This window comes from Struthio camelus, chromosome 1 (genome assembly GCF_040807025.1).
Source record: "Struthio camelus isolate bStrCam1 chromosome 1, bStrCam1.hap1, whole genome shotgun sequence".
Taxonomy (NCBI): Eukaryota; Metazoa; Chordata; class Aves; order Struthioniformes; family Struthionidae; genus Struthio; species Struthio camelus.
Window position 1 is genome coordinate 45,720 of NC_090942.1, and position 18,824 is coordinate 64,543.

The 18,824-nt window shown below is 54.7% G+C and overlaps 1 long non-coding RNA gene across 1 annotated transcript in view; it reads right to left on the reverse strand.

The window, feature by feature from the left end:
- LOC138066391 (uncharacterized) overlaps positions 1 to 13,926 on the reverse strand; it is a 43,677-nt gene extending 29,751 nt beyond the window's left edge. Inside the window, exons 1-7 of the long non-coding RNA XR_011139833.1 lie at positions 13,780 to 13,926; positions 12,845 to 12,983; positions 11,294 to 11,376; positions 10,691 to 10,852; positions 8,664 to 9,128; positions 3,363 to 8,303; positions 783 to 934 (exon numbers count right to left, since the gene is read on the reverse strand). This is a non-coding gene — a long non-coding RNA (uncharacterized lncRNA). The remainder of the gene's footprint in view (positions 1 to 782; positions 935 to 3,362; positions 8,304 to 8,663; positions 9,129 to 10,690; positions 10,853 to 11,293; positions 11,377 to 12,844; positions 12,984 to 13,779) is intronic.
- Between the last annotated feature and the right edge of the window lie 4,898 nt (positions 13,927 to 18,824).

The window sequence follows — 18,824 nt, forward strand, 5'->3', positions numbered from 1 at the left end:
GTGGGATTTGGGGGCATTTAGGCAATGCTGGAACACAATGAAGGCCAGCAGTTTTGAGGCTACATGCCACATGGATTGATTTTGATCAGACTAGAGAACACAGAGAGCTCTGAGGTAAAAGAAAGGAAGATGGAGGAGTCTTGAGGGGACTGGAAGGAAAGGGGACCTGATGGGATAGAGGGCACACAGAACGGTCATAGGGATAGGGCATAGAGAGGACTCTGTGGTGCAATGAATAGAAAAGGAGGGCTTCAGGGCACACTGAAAGGGTGCCATGAGCGCCCAGGGTTCTGGAGTGCCCTCAAGGCAAACAAAGGTTCCTGAGGGGAGCGTGTGGCAATCAGAGGGCTGCTGATGGGACTAAGAGACAGTGAGGTGGGCCCTAAGGGGCTCAGAGGGCAAACAGAGGCATCCTGAGAGGACTACAGGGAAAAACAAAGGCTCTGGGATGCACTAATGGCAAATGGAGGGGTTTTGAGGGACCCAGAAGAAAGAGAGAGGGGACTTAATAGGACAAAAGAACAAACATAGGAGTCTTGATGCTACCAGAAGACCCACAGACACTAAATGGCAGAGTAATCATGCAGGAACTAGAAAGCAGCAAAGACTTCCGAGGGGACAGGAGAACAAATGGAGTGTCTTGGAGCACACCTGAAGGCAAATGGATAGGTCCTGAAGGAACTAGGGAGTAAACGGGTGAGTCCTGGGGTGATGAGGCAGAAAACTGAAGGTTCTGGGACATTAACTCACTATAATCCTTCCACTTGGACCCTGCCTCTTACCTCTGAGAAGCAGGCCTTTGCTTTCATTCCGCAGGCAGCTGTCAGCTGTTGCGTAGTCTTGGCAGACAACTTGAGGATCACTGCCCAGGCAGTCTTGACCTACAACACCATGTGCTCAGAACAGTTCTCAGGAAGTCATGTAGAGTCATAACCTGAAGGGCAAAAAGCAAATCTCTTCAGGACAGTTTTTATTTCATCATAGGAGCATTTTTCCCCCTCTCTTCTCCGCTGTACTGCCTCTAACAACACATCTTCCTCATCACCCTTTTCCCCTGCTACTTCTACTCCTGTCAGTTGCCCCTGCATCTTAGTCCTCTAAAGCACCTGTTTCTCATCCACATGTACTTTTATGTCCTGTTGCCCATTCCCCCTCCTATTTGTCCTATACCAGGCAGCTGAGACCCCCTGGCCTAGCTCTTAGCCGCACACCCCTTTTGATCCGGCCAACAGCTCTAACAGAGCAGAGGGCAGCACAGAGGGTGGATGCGAACATAGCACACCTAGGCACTGAGCAACACAGAAGCAGCAGCAAGGCATCCAAGAGATCCCATGTTTGTAAAGAAAATATGTAGAGGCAACTGGGGATCCTCTGCAGCTGTGCCCAGGGCTCCTGGAGGCTCTTTCCACCCAGTTAAAGGTAGCTGAACACAGTGACCTTGGGAGGCAGTGACACAGTCCCTGGGGCTGCTGTGGGGTGCCTGCGGCTGCTCCAGGGTCTCTCCGGCTCTTTTAGGGTCCTTGGACAGCCACAGTGCTGGTTGCGTTTCCTTGTGCTGCAAAACAGGATAGCTTTGCACCATTCCCTCCCAGCGCCACCACTCCTCATAGTTGTTGCTGCCTACCTGGCCCCAAGCCTGAACAAAGCTATGACTATCAGGAGCCCCCACGGCCCCTCACACTCTCCCTGCCCTCCCCAGGGACAATAGGGACATCCCCAGGCCCTGGGGAGAACCCTGTCTGGGCACACCAGAGATGGAAAATACTTCCTGCCCTGTACCAGGGAAAGACAGGGAAATTCCACTGCCTCGGTGACCCATGGACGCTCTCCTGGGAGCAGCAAATGTCCAGTGAGGAACAGAGACACTGGGCCAATGCTGCAGGGCTGAGAAGGCACAGACACCTGGAACTACAGCTCCTGGTATGCCACAGAACACAACGTGGCCAGCGGGTGGGAAACCCGCTGACAGCTGCACCTCCTGCCACCTCGAGAGACACAAGATGGTCTCCCAAAAGCCCAGCAGGGGAAGGTAACACCTGCCAGCATGCCCTGCAGATTAAAATGGCCGCCGGGAAAGCTACTGCTGGAAGACTACTCCTCCCGGCATGCAGAGCGAAGCAACATGGCCGCCCGGAAGCTCAGTGCCGGAAGTTTACTACTCCCAGCATCCAGAGTGAAACAACATGGCCGCCCGGAAGCCCCTTGCCGGAAGACGACTGCTCCCGGCAGGCAGAGCGAAACAAAATGGCCTCCCGGAAGCTCAGTGCCGGAAGTTTACCACTCCCGGCAGGCAGAGCGAAACAACATGGCCTCCCGGAAGCCCCGTGCCGGAAGACTACTCCTCCCAGTATGCAGAGCGAAATAACATGGCCGCCCGGAAGCCCCGTGCCGGAAGACTACTCCTCCCGGCATGCACGGCGAACCAACATGGCCGCCCGGAAGCCCCGTACCGGAAGACTACTCCTCCCGGCACGCCGCGCGAAACAACATGGCCGCCCGGAAGCCCCGTGCCGGAAGACTACTCCTCCCGGCATGCACGGCGAACCAACATGGCCGCCCGGAAGCCCCGTGCCGGAAGACTACTGCTCCCGGCATGGCCCGCAAAACAACATGGCCGCCCGGAAGCCCCGTGCCGGAAGACTACTGCTCCCGGCATGGCCCGGAAAAAAACATGGCCGCCCGGAAGCCCCGTGCCGGAAGACTACTGCTCCCGGCATGCCGCGGTCCTCAGCGCTCTGTGAAGCTTGACCCTCGGGCCATTCCGTTCCGTTCCGTCCCACCCACCCCCCCCGGCCCCCTGAGACCCGGACGCCGCCGAGCCCGGAGCGCGGCCCCGCGATCCCCAACCCCGGCCCGAGATTCCCCCGACGCCGCCGGACCGGCCCCGGGTCAGCTCCGACACTGCCCCTGCCCCCACTGCGACTCTCCCAGGCCTTCCTCTGGGATCTCTCCTTCCCCCGCCCCCCCCGACACGGTCCCGGTCTGACCCAGGACCCCCCGCGCCACTCCCACCGCGCAATAAACCAACCCCGCCAGCCCCGACGCCCCCCGTCCTCCCTCCCCCCGCACCACTGCAGCCCCGACGCCCCTTTTCCTTCCTCCTCCAGCCCCGGTGCAACCCCTTTCTCGTTCCACCCTCGCCCTGGCGCCCCCCTTTTTTCTCCGCTCCTCGCCCCATCACAGCCCTGGCCCCCCTCCTACCTCCCCCCCAGCCCCAGCGCACCCCCTTCCTGACCACTCCCCGTGGCCCCGGTGCTCCGCTCTTCCCCACCGCCCCGGTGCACCGCCATCCCCGGCGCAGTTTCCGCTGGCCCGAGATGCTCCCGTCTGCCGGGACGCGCGCACCCCCCGGCCCCGCTCACCTCCTCCGTGGTGCGGCCGCAGCGCCGGTCCCGGCGGGCGGTGCTCAGAGGCAGCTCCGTTGTCCCAGACTGGCCCCTGCACGAGCTTCCTCCCGACTGCGGCCCCAGCCCCGGCGCATGCCTGCCGTGGCCATCAGTGCCCCCAGCCCCACCTGGGGCTTGTTCCAGCCCCAGGGCCCACAGCTGCAGCCCTCAGGAACCAGGGGAAGGGAATTACCCTCAGCCCCATCAGGGACAGCTGGGGCTGCCAGGGCAGCAGAGGCACCCCAGCGCCTGAGAGGTGCTTGCTAGAAGCTGAAGGGAGAGCCCTGGGGGGTACAGAGAGGAAGAGGGAGTATTCAGGGGACAAGAGAACAAATCAAGAGGTCTGGGTGCAACAAAAGTTTAAAAAAAGTTACCAGGTGATGATAGAGCAAACAGAGTGACTCTGGGGGCACCAAAAGGCAAAGGCAGGACCCTGGGGCACACCAAAAATCACCCAGAAAACTCTGGGACAGGGGAGAAAGATAAACAGAGAACTTTGCGGTGTGCTGCAAAACAAACATCGGGCCCCAGGGCACGCGGAAAAGCACACAGAGGGCTTGCCAGCAACCCAAAACGTGAATTGAGCTGTCCTGAGGACCACCAAAGGGCAAATGCAGGGCTCTTGGGCAAACCAAAATTCAAGTGAAAGGCCTTTGTGCACACTAAAGGGGCCACAAGGCATGTCACAGGGCTCAATGCAGCTGACGGCAAGGTGCCTGCAGGCTCCCCCTTTCCCCAGGAAAACTCTGTCTCCCAGCACCAGGCACACAGGCCCCCGCCACCGACACATGAGAGACGTTGCGGAGTGCTGAAAGCAAATCTGAGGGCAGTCTGGGGACTTCACACAGCCCTGGAGGGGCCCTGGCTGCCCCCAGGATAATGGGAATCTCCACCAAGAGCCCCAAGGGTCAAGGCAATGCAAGGGAAGTTACCCCGAGCCCTGTGAACAGCACTGGGGTCCCTGGGAACCGCAGGGACCCCCAAGTACAAAGGATGTGGGGACCAGCTCCCCACCAAGAGCCCCAAGGGTCGAGGCAATGCAAGGGAAGTTACCCCGAGCCCTGTGAACAGCACTGGGGTCCCTGGGAACCGCAGGGACCCCCAAGTACAAAGGATGTGGGGACCAGCTCCCCACCAAGAGCCCCAAGGGTCGAGGCAATGCAAGGGAAGTTACCCCGAGCCCTGTGAACAGCACTGGGGTCCCTGGGAACCGCAGGGACCCCCAAGTACAAAGGATGTGGGGACCAGCTCCCAATCCCAGACACAATGTGTAACCTCCTCCCCTGGGCATCATCTTCAGGCAAAGCGACGGCAGGAACCACAGACACAAGTGCAAAGAATAAAGCAACTGTTTATTGTTTTACTGCACAGAAGCAACACCTGGGAGGGAGTTTGCCATGGAGCTCGGTGCCAGCATGCTTCCCCTTACCCTGTGACACCTGAAGAGTCATCTCTGCACCAGCGTTCGTCGGTCCTTTGGGGAAGGGTCAGCTCCTGCTGCTGCCCTTGACGTGGCAGGCGTCTGAGTAGCTGACAGCCTATCCCCTCTACTTTTTCCTTCAGGGATAGGATTCAGCTCTGACAGGTGAGAAGATCTTTGATCTCTGATCCTGCCTGTCTGCACTACTGCCCTACCCCAGACTAGAGCCCTGCAAGACACTTTCACAGCTCTCACCTCACCTGTCACATCACCACTCTCAGTGCGATGGGCCTGCGCCTTATCAAATCCAGACCTCAGGTCAGTGCACAAAGCTGAACGCTGGGAACAGGGGAAGGTTAGGAACCCCAGAGAAGGGTTTGCAGCCTGCTGCTTAGGCTTCGGGGCTTACAGTTTATTATCTAAGGATTCAGCCCTTGTCATTTATCAGTAAGGCGTAAGCCCTGAACCCTAAGTGACAAACTGCAAATCTTGGAACCCAAGTGGTTGCTTTAAAATTTACGGATGAGGTTGGATTTTAAATCCTGCGCCCTGATCGCTAAGTCAGCAAACTGTAAACCCTGACTGATAAAGACAGCCCCACTAAATAAAGTAATAAACCATAGCCCCTGAGTGACAGACCCTCAACAACAAACTAAACAATAAACCTCAAGTGAAAAACTCCAAACCCTCAGCTTTAAGCAAGAAACACCAAAGTACACATGAGCTTGCAAGTTTTGCCCACAGCTTAAGAAGTTTCCCCTTCATTTAGAAGTACAGCAGAACAGGAAGATATGCATCAGAATCATGTTACAGTTGCTGTTTATAAGCTTGGTCTTAGCCACCATTCAAATGTGAGCACATGCAAGAATCGCTCCACAGGACTGCAGTAAGCTGCACTTCCACTGAACCTACCTGAAACATTGCAAGCGCTTATTCAACTCCATTACAGACAATTAATATTTTTGGTCCCCTCAGCTCCATGGGCAAACATCCACAGCCAGTGACTCCAGCAACCACCTAGGGGACAACCACCTTCCACCTCCCAGCCCTGCACACACACAGTGCAGCCCCAAGACTTAGCTGCGTCCACGCTGCAAGTCAGAGCTCGACCTTCATGGCCAGCCACAGATCTCCGCAGAGCTCCCAGCTGTGACACCGCTCCTTCGACTGCCAGACTATGCTTCAGCACCTGCAAAGAAGCCAGAACAGTTACTGAGAGGCCAGGCAACTGCACAGCCCTCCTAGAACTACTCCCTTGTCCAAGGCCCGTAACTGTTCCCACAATTATGACTGACCCTCTACACTGCTCCAGTCACTCTCTCAGGCTCCGTTTTATCGCAAGGATGTCACGGCAGCCCTCACATACAGTCAGGCTCGCTCAGGCACTCGGTCACCTCCAGCCTTCGGTAGATGGTCCTCCTCAGGGAAACTGTGCCGCTGACGGACACTCTCAGAAAGCACTGTCCAGCCAAGGCAGGATAAAAACTAAGGCCTCCAAAAGCTCCAAACCCTGGAGAGACTGAGCTGATGGGAAACTGACTCTGGCCTGGACAATGACAGAAGAAGGATTTTGCTTCACTTGCTCACGCTGCCTAGCACGTGGCCCAAGTCAGACAGACCGTGCTGGAAATCCCTGTGACGTGACAGCGTGTTGGAAAGCAGAGCTGAGCACAGGCTCCTGGAAGAGGAGCAGAGTAAGGCTGATGTAGGGAAGACAACAGTTTGCATAAAGTCAGAAAACAGGGCTCAATGCCAGCGACACAATCACGACTCCAACTGCACCGCGCAGCAGCCCTGTCTGCGCACAGGCAGACAAGACACAGTAACTGCAGACTGCGCTGACGTGTAAGACGGACAACAGCAGCTCCAGACTGCCCTAGCACACCCTGCCCTACCTGCACCTGTCCTAACACCCGAGTACTCGGAGCCTCTGCTAATCTCTACCACATGCTAATGTCTACCACATCCCCCACAGCATCTTTGGCCCATTAGTGCTCCCCCACTGCACATCCGCAGCCCCATGCCTCTGCACAGAGTCGCTGCAGGGGTATCTGACATGACCTGAACCAGGCAGATTGATGGGACCCTCTGGTTGCTACTGATTGTCTCTGCTGAGCACCAATTGCCTCTTGACACCTTCCACACCAGACAAAACACAAAGGAATGATGAACCTTCAGCTGGACAGAGGGACAGGGAGCAGAACAGAAGAAAAGAGGGATAGAGAGCTTGGCTGACGGATGGAAAAAGAAAGAGAAGGATAGAGACCTGGCCCCAGGGTCAGGGCCCTGAACAAAGGAAGAGAAAGAGAGGACAGAGGGCCAGACAGGTGGAGGGCTGGACAGAGGACCAGGGAGCAGAAGAGAGAAAAAGAAGGATGTAGAAGTGGACAGAAGAATAAAGAGAGGAAAGGAGGGAAGGGGAAGCAGACAGAGGGACGGGAAGCAAAAGAGAAGGGTGGAGAACCAGACAGAGGAACGGGGACTGGAAGAGAGGGAAAGGGAGCCAGTCAGAGCAATGGGAAGAGAGTGAGAATGATGAAGAGCCAACCAGAAAGGTGGAGAGAAAAAAAGAGAGAGGGGAAGTCAGACAGAGAGATGAGATAGAACAGGGGAAAAGAGGCATAGGGAGGCAAATAGATGGATGGGGAGCTGAACAGAGGGACAGAAATAGAAAGAGAAGGCTGGAGAGGGGGACAGAAGGCTGTAAAGGTACAAAGAGACAGACAAGAGCAGAAGAGGGATGGGGAGCTGGACAGAGGAACAGCGGGCAGGTAGTGGGACAGAGAGGGGAAAAGGATGATGGAGTGCTGGATAGAGCGATAGGGAGCCAGTCGGAGGGAGGAAGATATCGACAGAGGGATGCAAAGAGTACAAGAGGGATGGGGAACTGGGCAGGGCACTGAGTAGCTAAACAAAGGGACGGGGTATCGGACAGAGCTACGGGGAAAGAAAGAAAAAGATGGAGCGCTGGACAGAGGGACAGCGAGTGGAACCAGATGGATCCAGACAGCCCGGAACAGCCCTCAATACGCTCCAGTTCCACTCACCTACTGAGCTGCAGAGCTCTCCGCGCACTGCTGTGCGGAGGACCCGCAGCCACACCGAAAGGCACGTGGAGGCCACTTGTGGGCCTGCTTGCCTGTATCCCTACACCTCCAGAGTGTCTGTGTCTGCAAGACCGAGGGTGCACCCACAGACCCAGACTGGGAAGGAACCTTGTGTTCAGTCACGGTATTTTACTATTCCTCATGCATTAGCCCCTTTCAGACCTTCATATGCATGTGCTTAACCCCAAATTCTCTCAGCCCTTAACAACTTCAGTACTCATAGCACCTAGTTTTTCCACACTCTCAAATCTTCCTTGCTCTTTCCTGTCTTGTTTGAAAACTCTCCCAGACCTCTCCTGTACTTACATGCTTCCTTAAGACAGCATCACCAAAATCAACAAAATGGGTTGAGCTGCTCCTCTTCAAGTTGCCGGCCCTCGGAACGTTATCCTGCAAATAAATCAAACCACAAGGTCACTGGGAGATTCTTGTTTTAGAGCTTTTTTTTTCCCCAAAGCTTTAATTATGGCTCCCTAACCTGGGCAAATCAGATCCTCCCTTAAGCACTGTAACAGTTTTTATTCTGGGGTCCCAAGTTACTGTTATTACATTAAGCAGCAAAGCAAGGCAAAGACAGGTGGGGTCACAGGTTACTCATCTAGCGACAAAAATTCTTATTTTAGGCCTCACTGTTTATTCCAGGTAAACAGACAAAAATAAAGCTCCAAACAGGCAGGTGAGGCTTCACACAGACCTTGTGACTATTCCCCTTCTCCTTTCCTGGTCCATGAATTGTGGCTTATTACTCACAAGTCCAGTGAGGATGCAGCCAACCTTCCTACAGCCGAAGTTCTTCAGCAGGACCACGCAGAGAATCTTTCCACTGGCATTTGGATTCTCCTGGCCGCTCTTGACTCGCTGTAACTTACAAAGGTCTGAGAGCCGTAGCCTGTAGTTCTTCATGGCAGCATGTAGTCGATCCCCGATGTTCTGAATACCTAAGATTAACACAATTTATAAACACAAAAATACTGCCGCTATAGGGTGTACAGTCAAGCTAAAATTTCTGCAACCAAAGAAAAACCCTCCGTGTCTGCCAGAATGAGCCATATGCATCAGCGCCTATAGCTCAAGGCTAGCAACCCCTCCCAGGTGACGTTCTTCTGGCAGGCTGCGTGTCTGAACTCCTCCGTCTTGCCTAAGAGTCTCCGCTGGGACATTATAACTTTGTCAGCCAGCGCTTGTTGATGGAGGCACGGTAAAATCCATCATCCTCTGAAAGTATAAAGCAAAGCAAAAAAAAAAAAAAAAATCAGAGCTCTGCAGAAAATCATAAGACAAACCCGTTTATATGCACAAAAGCAGATCTAATATACACACAAGCAAAGCAAACGAGCACAGGCAAGCCACAAATACCGCTTCCCCCAACTCCCCTTTTGGAAGCCATGAGGACACTTGGGTTGCTGTGAAAGGGAAGTTAGACTAAGTAGCCCCTAGAGCTTAATCTTTCAGAAGCCTTCTGTGTCCACATTTTTGGCACAACCGCGCTCTACCCCTCATTCAATTCAGATGCACAGAAGATGATCCGCTTCTTGGTACACTTGCACTGTAACTCCCCCCTTGTTAAGATCAGTGCCCACTGTGCCACCTGGACAGAGGATACTCTGCTGCCTATTCATTTCCCTGACGTTAGCTAGTTTAGAGGGAATTGAGCAGACTGGACTGTATCTACGCCATCAAAGGTAAAAGTCTCAAAGATAGTTACAGCCCGGATTGCTGCTAAACAGTCTTTCTCACAGCCAGAGAATTTTTGCTCTGGCCCCAGAGGGGATGTAGGGATGCTGCTACTGGCACCCACTTTCCCTTACCACTGTTTTCTAATGGTGCTCCTCCCACGGAATCAGTAGATGTGGGAATCCTTACTGAAAAAGGCTTGCCTTGTCCTGGGAATTTGAGGACATGGAGATTTCACAGCTGCTTCTTTCAGTTTAGTGAAAGCAGCATCCTGTTCCTTGTTCCAGCTCCATTCCTGACTCCTTTCCCGTAATTCCCACCATGGTCTGCTGATACCGGTAAAGCTACATTAACACTGCTACAAGAATTTAAATCCTGCAATTGCCCTAAGTTGGAACTGATGAGAAGGAAACTTAATTCCACAAAGCTTTAACATTTCCTCTACCTACCTGTCTTCCTGTTTTCCCAAACACAATTCCCATGTCATTAACCTGGGGTTGCACCAATTGAGCCTTCCTGAAATTCACCTCTTAATTTTATAATTCAGACACTGCTGTTTCTCACTTCCTCTTCGGGAACTTTGGTCACTTGACTATCATTCCCCTAAGATAATAAGTTGCTGTCTTGTAGCTCATAAAATATGAGCTTTCAGAGATACATAAAGTCACACACAGAAAAATATATGTATGCAGCATACTTTTCGTAACACATACAGATGCATACATATAATCTTCTGTTACACGTTGGTGATCTGATATCCTGATGACTATTCCTAGGGATCTTTCCTCAACAGGAGGAATGGGATTTCTCTTCTTGGGAGATGGAGACAGCTTTCAGTTGGTTCCATTTGATTTTATTACTTCAGCTTGCTTACGTTTTCCTGGTCTGTTCAATTTCAGCCATAGCAATTAATCTAACAAGTATTATATCTTTTCCTTTTTGTATACGGATATCAGATAACAACACCAAACAGAAACAACCAAAGCAAAACTGAGGCAGACACAGTTAACAATATCCAAAGGGTAAGAATGGGTTACTTGGTCCCCAGTGCTGCCCCCGGAAGACAGAAATAACAGGGATTTGTTATTTGTTATAATAGTTACCTTAGTTACCCATGGTGGAACGCCTCCTTCTGTAGCAGTTTCTGGTGATATTAAGGGTCCATTTTTGCTTCCTTGTTTCATCCAGTCCATTAGGTATTAATCACAAAAAACTGCTTGTCCATCTTTTCTCTTTGTCAGCATTTGCTATCGTTGCTTCCATCTCTGTAACAAACAGATAAACTTGCATTTTACCTTCAATGAAACGCTTACATTTGTGCATGTTCTTTTTCTCTTTACCATGTTCTTTTTCTCTTTTTTCTTTTCCTTAAAGGAAAGGTGCTATAACAGCACTTGGCATCATACGTTACAGGGTAAACAGTTTGGTAACAAAACATACAGCAACTAGGGCTAGGTTATTAGACAGGCAGGCACATCACCTAGTACACACCTATGCCATCTTCCATGAAACCTTAGTCTGGTTCAGTATTATTGTACCGTTCAATATCCTTTCTCAAACCCTTGTATACATGTGCTTAACCAACAATTCTCTCAGTCTTTAACTACATGGAAGAATGACAGCACTTAATTTGCCTGCCTCTGTTTCAAACCTGTTACCTTTTTGATACATCTCCTAGATTATTCCTCCTGTACTTGGATGCTTACCTCAGAGGCGATGACCAAAATGAACAACTGCATCATGACGTCTAGCTGCTTCTCTTCAAGGTGTCCCCCTTCAGTGGGCCACCCTGCCAAACAAACCCAAAAGACTGATGAGGCCATGAGGGTACCAGATTTTTGACCACTTCTCCAAGGTTTTCAGGGTAACTGACTTAACCACTTCTCTTCACGTTACTCAAAGCTACATTCATCTATTACTTAGGACTAACGTTTTTCTATTTTAAGAGAAGATTGTTGTTTCAACTTTACATATAGTCCATAATCTGCTATGCATCATCTCTAGCCCTTTCTGCTTTCACAACGCTTTTGGTAATTAAAGGTGGTAATTAATAGCACCCCTTATTGTCCCATGGATTGGAGTAACACATCTCTCCTTCTCTGAGGACGTGCCTAAGACCCACACTTTTTTCCTACAGTATGGTTGGGGGCTTCCCATAGCCCTTCAGCGTTCTCTTAGGCTTTTCCTGAGCCTTTTATTTTTTTAGGTTATTCCTTAGCCTGCAATTGTATGTTAATGTTCTCCTTAAGCATTGCACAGAGCACAATTATCCTAGACCAGCCGCATTTAGAAAGTCCTCTTGCAGGCACAGAGGGTTCTGAGAGGTGGCTCAGAAAAAGAGAGAGAAAAATCGGTTTGTCATCTGTGCACCCACCTGCCAACATTCTTCACCAAGAAGTGCTGCAAATTCTCTTTTCTCCAAAGCAGGACTGAGTCAAGGGGGACACAGATCACACCCTCTAATTAGGACACCTTGCTGCTGTGGGGACAGGGTCTAGGAGTGGTTTTAGGACTGTATGGGGCTTGGAGGGGGAAAGTCTGGAGTCAGTGACAATGTTGTGGCAGGGTTTGGAGGCATTTTGGGGTCTGTAGGGGTGTTAGAACAGGATCTGTGGGTGGTTTCTTGGCTTTTGGGGGAGCTGGATGCAGGAAGGGTGGGAATCTGCAGGGCCCTCAGGGCAGGGGTGCCACCCCAGATGCATACTGAGTGCACAGCAGTGCTGCATGTGGCTGTCAGCTTTGCAGGAGAAGCCACTGGAGGAGGAGGAAGGATCTACGAGCTTGTACAGAATGCCAGAAGAGGCAGCAGGGAACTCACCAAGAGCCCAGAAGAGCTGTGAAGGACCCCACCTTCCAGACAAGAGGCATCAGGCTGCTGTGCCACTGCTGGAGACACCCACACCCCCGTGCAGCATACGCGTGCCTGGGGAGATGTAAGAGGCAATGGAGGACCCATCGACACACACTGGACTGGGGAACCCCACAGCTATGGGGCAGCTGTGCAGGAGGGCGCGGGGCTCAGCGAGGCTCAGCGGGGGTTACAGTCAGTTGGTGCCCGGGTTGGCTGGGGCCCACAGTCTGGGCCTGCGACTGGGGGAGGCCTCAGGGTGCCTGGGCGTATTTTTCCCCTGTCCACCTTCTCGTTTTCCTAGCTACAACTCTCAAGTAAACGTTCTCGGCGCTGCGCTAACTGCACCTGGCTCAAAGTGACCTGAAATCGGTTTGGTCCGGTAGCTTTAAGCTTCCTGGCGACTTACCAGCACCCTCGGGCAGGCCAGCCGCGACGGGAGCCGTCCGCCCAGCGCCGCTCCGGGGCCCGCCTGCCTCGCCGCTCCTCCCGGCCGCCTCCGCAGGGGCGAGCGCCCGCCCCGGCCGCGCCAGGGAGGAACCGGGGCCCTGAGGGCGACACACGGCAAACGGACGGTCAAACCCGCGCTCCCGGCAGACCCTGGGCCGCGCTGCCGGCGCCAGGCCCGAGCCCCCTCCCCAAACCTCGCCCCGCACCTCCGCCTCCACGCAGCGACGGCCCCCGCGGGCAGGAACCGCCCGACGCCCGCGGCCGCCCGAGGGGACGCGCTCACCTCACCGGGGCCCCCAGATCCCCGACTCCGGGCGGCCTCGGCCCTCACCCGCCGCCGCCCCAGCGAAAACTCCGCCCCCGCGCGCCGCCATGCTGCTCCCCGCCGCCGCGCATGCGCCGCCCGCCGCACATGCGCCGATCGCGAACGGGGCGCGGCAGCGCCGGGGGCCCGGCTCTCGAGCACCGCGCATGCGCCGGCTCCGCCCCGAGCGGGAGGGGAGGGGAGGGGAGGGGAGGGGCGAGGAGGGGAGTGGGAGGGACGGAGGGAAGGGGAGGGGGCGAGGGGGGAGCGGGAGGGAGGCCAGGCGGGGAACGGCGCCCCCGCGTGTTCCCGGCGCGGGGCTGCAGCCCGCCGCCCCCGCCGCGGCACCGCGGGGCTCGCGCTCGGCGGCGGCGGGCGCCCCGGGGCTGCTCGGTCCGTGCCCGAGAGCCCGGCGGGGATCAGCGAGCGGGCTCCGGTGCTGCACCGGTGTGAGGGCACCGCGGAGCAGCGCCGAGGCGGCACTGCCCGTCCCCGCGACAACAGGAAGGAAGCACCAGTACGGAAAAGCACTCTGCGCTGCGGGTCTGTGAGCACGGGGAAGGGGCGAGGAGCAAGGCCCCTTCGCTTACCCGTTACCCAAACACGGCGGAGTAGGGGCGAACACGGCGACCGGCACTGCGCGGGTGCGCGCCGGCTGGCTGCAGTATTCTCCGTACGCCGGCGAGGGCAGCGGCGGCTGCAGAACTGGCGTGTCGACACCGGAGGGCAGCAGGGAGCACAGGGAAACCAGTGCGCAGGCGGGCGCCTTACCGGTGCAGTACTGGTTCGTCGACACGCGAGGGCAGCAGGGAGCACGGCGGGATCACCGCGCATGCGCTCGCTCCCTGGGTGCAGTACTGCACTGTCGACACCCGGGGGCAGCAGGGAGCACGGCGGGATCACCGCGCATGCACTCGCTCCCTGGGTGCAGTACTGCGTTGTCGACACGCGAGGGCAGCAGGGAGCACGGCGGGATCACCGCGCATGCGCTCGCTCCCTCAGTGCAGTACTGCGCTGTCGACACGCGAGGGCAGCAGGGAGCACGGCGGGATCACCGCGCATGCGCTCGCTCCCTGGCTGCAGTACTGCGCTGTCGACACGCGAGGGCAGCAGGGAGCACGGCGGGATCACCGCGCATGCACTCGCTCCCTGGCTGCAGTACTGCGTTGTCGACACCCGAGGGCAGCAGGGAGCACGGCGGGATCACCGCGCATGCGCTCGCTCCCTCGGTGCAGTACTGCGTTGTCGACACCCGAGGGCAGCAGGGAGCACGGCGGGATCACCGCGCATGCGCTCGCTCCCTCGCTGCAGTACTGCACTGTCGACACCCGGGGGCAGCAGGGAGCACGGCGGGATCACCGCGCATGCGCTCTCTCCCTCGCTGCAGTACTGGCTTGTCGACACCCGAGGGCAGCAGGGAGCACGGCGGGATCACTGCGCATGCGCTCGCTCCCTGGCTGCAGTACTGCGTTGTCAACACGCGAGGGCAGCAGGGAGCACGGCGGGATCACCGCGCATGCGCTCGCTCCCTCGCTGCAGTACTGCACTGTCGACACGCGAGGGCAGCAGGGAGCACGGCGGGATCACCGCGCATGCGCTCGCTCCCTCGCTGCAGTACTGCGCTGTCGACACCCGAGGGCAGCAGGGAGCACAGGGAAGCCCAGTTCGCCCTCGCTGGCTGCAGTACTGCGTTGTCATCGCCCGAGGACTTCATGGGGCGAGTCGGGGGCAGTGCTCCTGCGTTTTCCGCCTGGGTGCAGTTCTGATCTGTAATCAGGTTATGGCAGCCGTGAGCAGTGCGGCGGCGCTGCGCAGGGCTGAGCCGTCCTGCTGCAGCGGTGGAATTCCATCGCCCGAGGACAGCTCTGCGCAGATCCGCACCAGTTCGCAGTCGTTCCTCGGCTGGCTGCAGTACTGGGGTTTAACCACCCGAGGGCAGCACTGTGCCTGCGTTAATCACCGGGCTGCAGTACTGTTTGTCGTCACTTGGGGGCAGCAGGCAGCAGAGCGGTGCTGCTGCGCCCGCCTGAGCTGAGCGGCTGCAGTACTGGGGTATCACCACCCGAGGGCAGCCGGGAGCAGCTCGGCCGCAATGCGCGTGCGCGGCCCCGCTGGCTGCAGCCGGGAGCAGCTCGGCCGCAACGCGCGTGCGCGGCCCCGCTGGCTGCAGCCGGGAGCAGCTCGGCCGCAACGCGCGTGCGCGGCCCCGGCCCCGCTGGGGCATCGCCCTCCGCCGACGGCAGCTCCCCGCGCCCCCCGCCCATCCGGTTGGGCCCCTCGACCCTTTCGTACCCTCCCGCTGGGCACCTCTGTCCTGCCGGAGGAGACGGTGGTGGGGACCTCCCGAGCACCCCGTGTCCCAGCGGCGGCGCAGCACTGAGGGGTGTCGGCAGTGCCCGGGGCCCAGCGCCCCGGCGGGCAGGCGGAGCAGGCCTTGGGTGGCGGGGCGCGCCAAGTGCCCGCAGTCGGGGCCCTGGGAAGGGCCCCAGCCCGGCGGGCCTCGTCCTCGTCGGTTTAGGGCAAGCGCGCTTACAGCCGCTTCCGTCCGGTTAGGGAAAAGAGCCTCGTGCCAGCTCTGCTCCTGCCTCCTATCCAGAACCTCCCACTGTGGTGCTCTGCTGCTACCGCAAAAGTGATGGATACGCCGCTCTAAGAAATGCGACCCTCTTACTCAGGATTGATGGGAAGGACCCTTTATTTCACCCAAAGATTTAACCTTTCTTCTTCTGTCAGCATGCTGTTTCCCCAGTTACAGTACCCGTACAATGATCCTGGGGTCGCACTACTTGTGCACTGTACACAAACTGACCTTAAATCCTGTCCCGTCCAGTCCGTTTTAAGGCTCTGATACTCTCGCACCTCTTTTTCCGTAGTTCTGCCCACCACAGCATTAAGGTAACACCTTTTCTATATTCTCTGCAGGCAACTTGGCTAACACTTCTCTGACAACAGCCACGTGTTATTGCAGGGGCATTGTGAAACCCCAGCTACCCCTGAGGAAAGGTACATTGTCTGTCTCTACATGTGAAAGCCAATCCGTAAATTGATTGTTCTTTAGTACGGGGAATGGCAAAGAAGTAGCTCTGTAACTGACAGCCACTTGTTATCATCTTGTCGCTTACTGACACCCTTGGGCACACGAGGTACATCGCAGCTCTCCTCCCTGGGACACCGCACAAAACTCCTGCTCGCGGGACAGCCTGCCCCCCCACGCCTCCAGGCCATCTGCCTCTACATGAGCGAAGGCACGCGTACAAGCCTGCTTTGGAGAGAAACCTCAGCCCTAAAGCCAAGGTTTAAAAAAAAACAAAAAACAAAAAACAAAAAAAAAACAACCAGGGAAAGTCAAATATGCATTCCAGGCAGATCCTACTCTGCGCACTCATGGTGCAGAGTGCTGCAAGGCCCCTGAACCTCCCCACCCTTTTTCCCCCAAACCCATGCCTTGAGGTGGGCAGGAGAAATCCAGGCACCTGCAGCCACCCCTGGGACACCCTCACTTCTCTGGTACTGCTGAGCCCTCAGCACAAGGTGGTCCTGGCTGTTGTAGAAACAGTTCAACTGGCCCTTACCTGCTAGGGGCGACGAGTGTTTCGGCCTACCCAGAGAAATGCATCCCAAGGTAAAGCCTCCAGAATAGTTAGAGAGCACACAACCTCCCATTGGGAATCTTTCTCTCCGCTCTCGAGGGAAGCTCAATAACTAGTCCACTTCTTCCTGCCTTGGCACGTCTAGAACACTGGGTTATTGACTGCTCTCAGCTGCCTCCTGTGACACTACAGTAGTGTTAGAAGCACATCCACCGAGTTGTTCAGTATTGGCTCAGAAAGGCGTTGTTTTTGTTTGTTTAATAAAGTAAAGGAAAAGGCAAGATTACTTGTGGGAAGAACATTGTATATGAATGTAAGCACCATGTGAAGGAGGTTGTACACAATGGCAACACAATCTTTGCTTTACACTCAGTTATGACAGCAAGGCAGTAAGTTAAACGGATACTAGTTTCAAACTTTTAAAGTAACGAACTTATAGAAACAACACAAAAAGATCCAAGCTGTCATGAGGATTTCCCCATAGTTAGCCCAGAAATATTACAAACCACAATAAGGTATTTGCTTCCCAGCTAAAGGGTTGCAGCTGCATAAAGAGATACCAAGTTTGCCTTTAATCACTGCTTTATTCAACAGGGGGCGCCCGGGGGGGGGGGAGGGGGGGCAGGCAGCAGAAAGAGCCAAAAGAAGGCCTCTAGGAGACACAAAAACCCATGTTGGGGGGTGGGGACACACAGAGCCAGAAGCATGTAAGTGGCACAAAAAAAGCTTTACAGAGAGATTTGGGGGGAGGGGATGGGAGCAAAAAGCCCAAAAGATGGACGTAGGGTACACAAAAAGCTTAAGAGTGAACTGGTGGTGCAAAATTGCAAAAGGAAGGATCTAGGAGTAGCAAAAAACAGGAAAGCTGAAGGGATTTGGTGGGCTAGGCATGGGAGAAGAAACAATTCAGGGATCTGTGGGGACAAGATGGTGAAAGCAAGGACCTCGGGGGCAAAAAGAACCTCAACGGGGCAATCTAAAAGTCGCAAAAAGCCAAACTGAGGCATCCACAGAGCACAAATACTTAAAAGGAGGGATCGGGGAGGGGGAAACGAAATGCCAGAAGATGAGCTCCAGGGTGCACAAAATCCAAAGAGAGTCACCTCTCTCAGCACTCACCACAACAGCACTCCTGCCTCTCCCTGTGCTGAAGATGAGCTGTGCCAGGACTCATGGTGTCCCCGCGATGCTATCCAGGACCCATTTACCCACAGCTGGCTCCTTCCCCTTTGGTCTACACCAAACTCTGACCTGCTTTGGGACAAGAAAGAGCAAAATAAGCACCAAAACACTGCAAAAGGGGTAAATTTGGGGGTAACGTAGAGGGGAGAAGAACATGGGGTACCCTAGGAACCCATCCAGAAGGCATAAGTATAGCTAATAATATTAAAATTTATATTCCTTTTATTTTATTTCCCAGGTATTTCTTGCAAGCATGTTATAGATGAGATTTAAAAGGAAGAAATTCCATAAAATTTGCAACCCTTAAACAAGCAATGACCTTATTTAGGTAAACCTTTTTAAGAGGGTGTTGTTTGTTTGTTTGTTTAAACTTTACATATGCGCCGTAATCTGCTATGCATCATCTCTTACTCCTTCTTAATGTTATCCTTAAGCACTGTGCACAGCAATATTATCCTAGATTGGTCACATTTAGAGAGTCATCATGCACATATAGAGGGTTCTGAAAGGTTACTCAGAAGAAAAAAAAAATCTGTTTGTCAGCTATCATCCACCTGTCAACATTCTTCACCGAGAAGTGCTGTGAATTCCTTTTTCTCTGCAGTGGGACTGAGTGAAGGGGGAGACACAGATCATAAAAGATATTTATTAGAACACCTTTTATAAATTAATTTGTTATTATTAATAAAACCAAGCTGCTATTATATACTGTGGATAACTACTCACACCATGTCAGGTCGGAGGGAGCTTTAGGACAAAGTTTGGGGGTGTTTTGGGTTTCCGGAACCGCTGCAGTCCCATTGCAGGTGCCAAGGAGGATGCCAGTGTGGCATGAGACTGGAAAGAGTCACGTCAGCATCCAG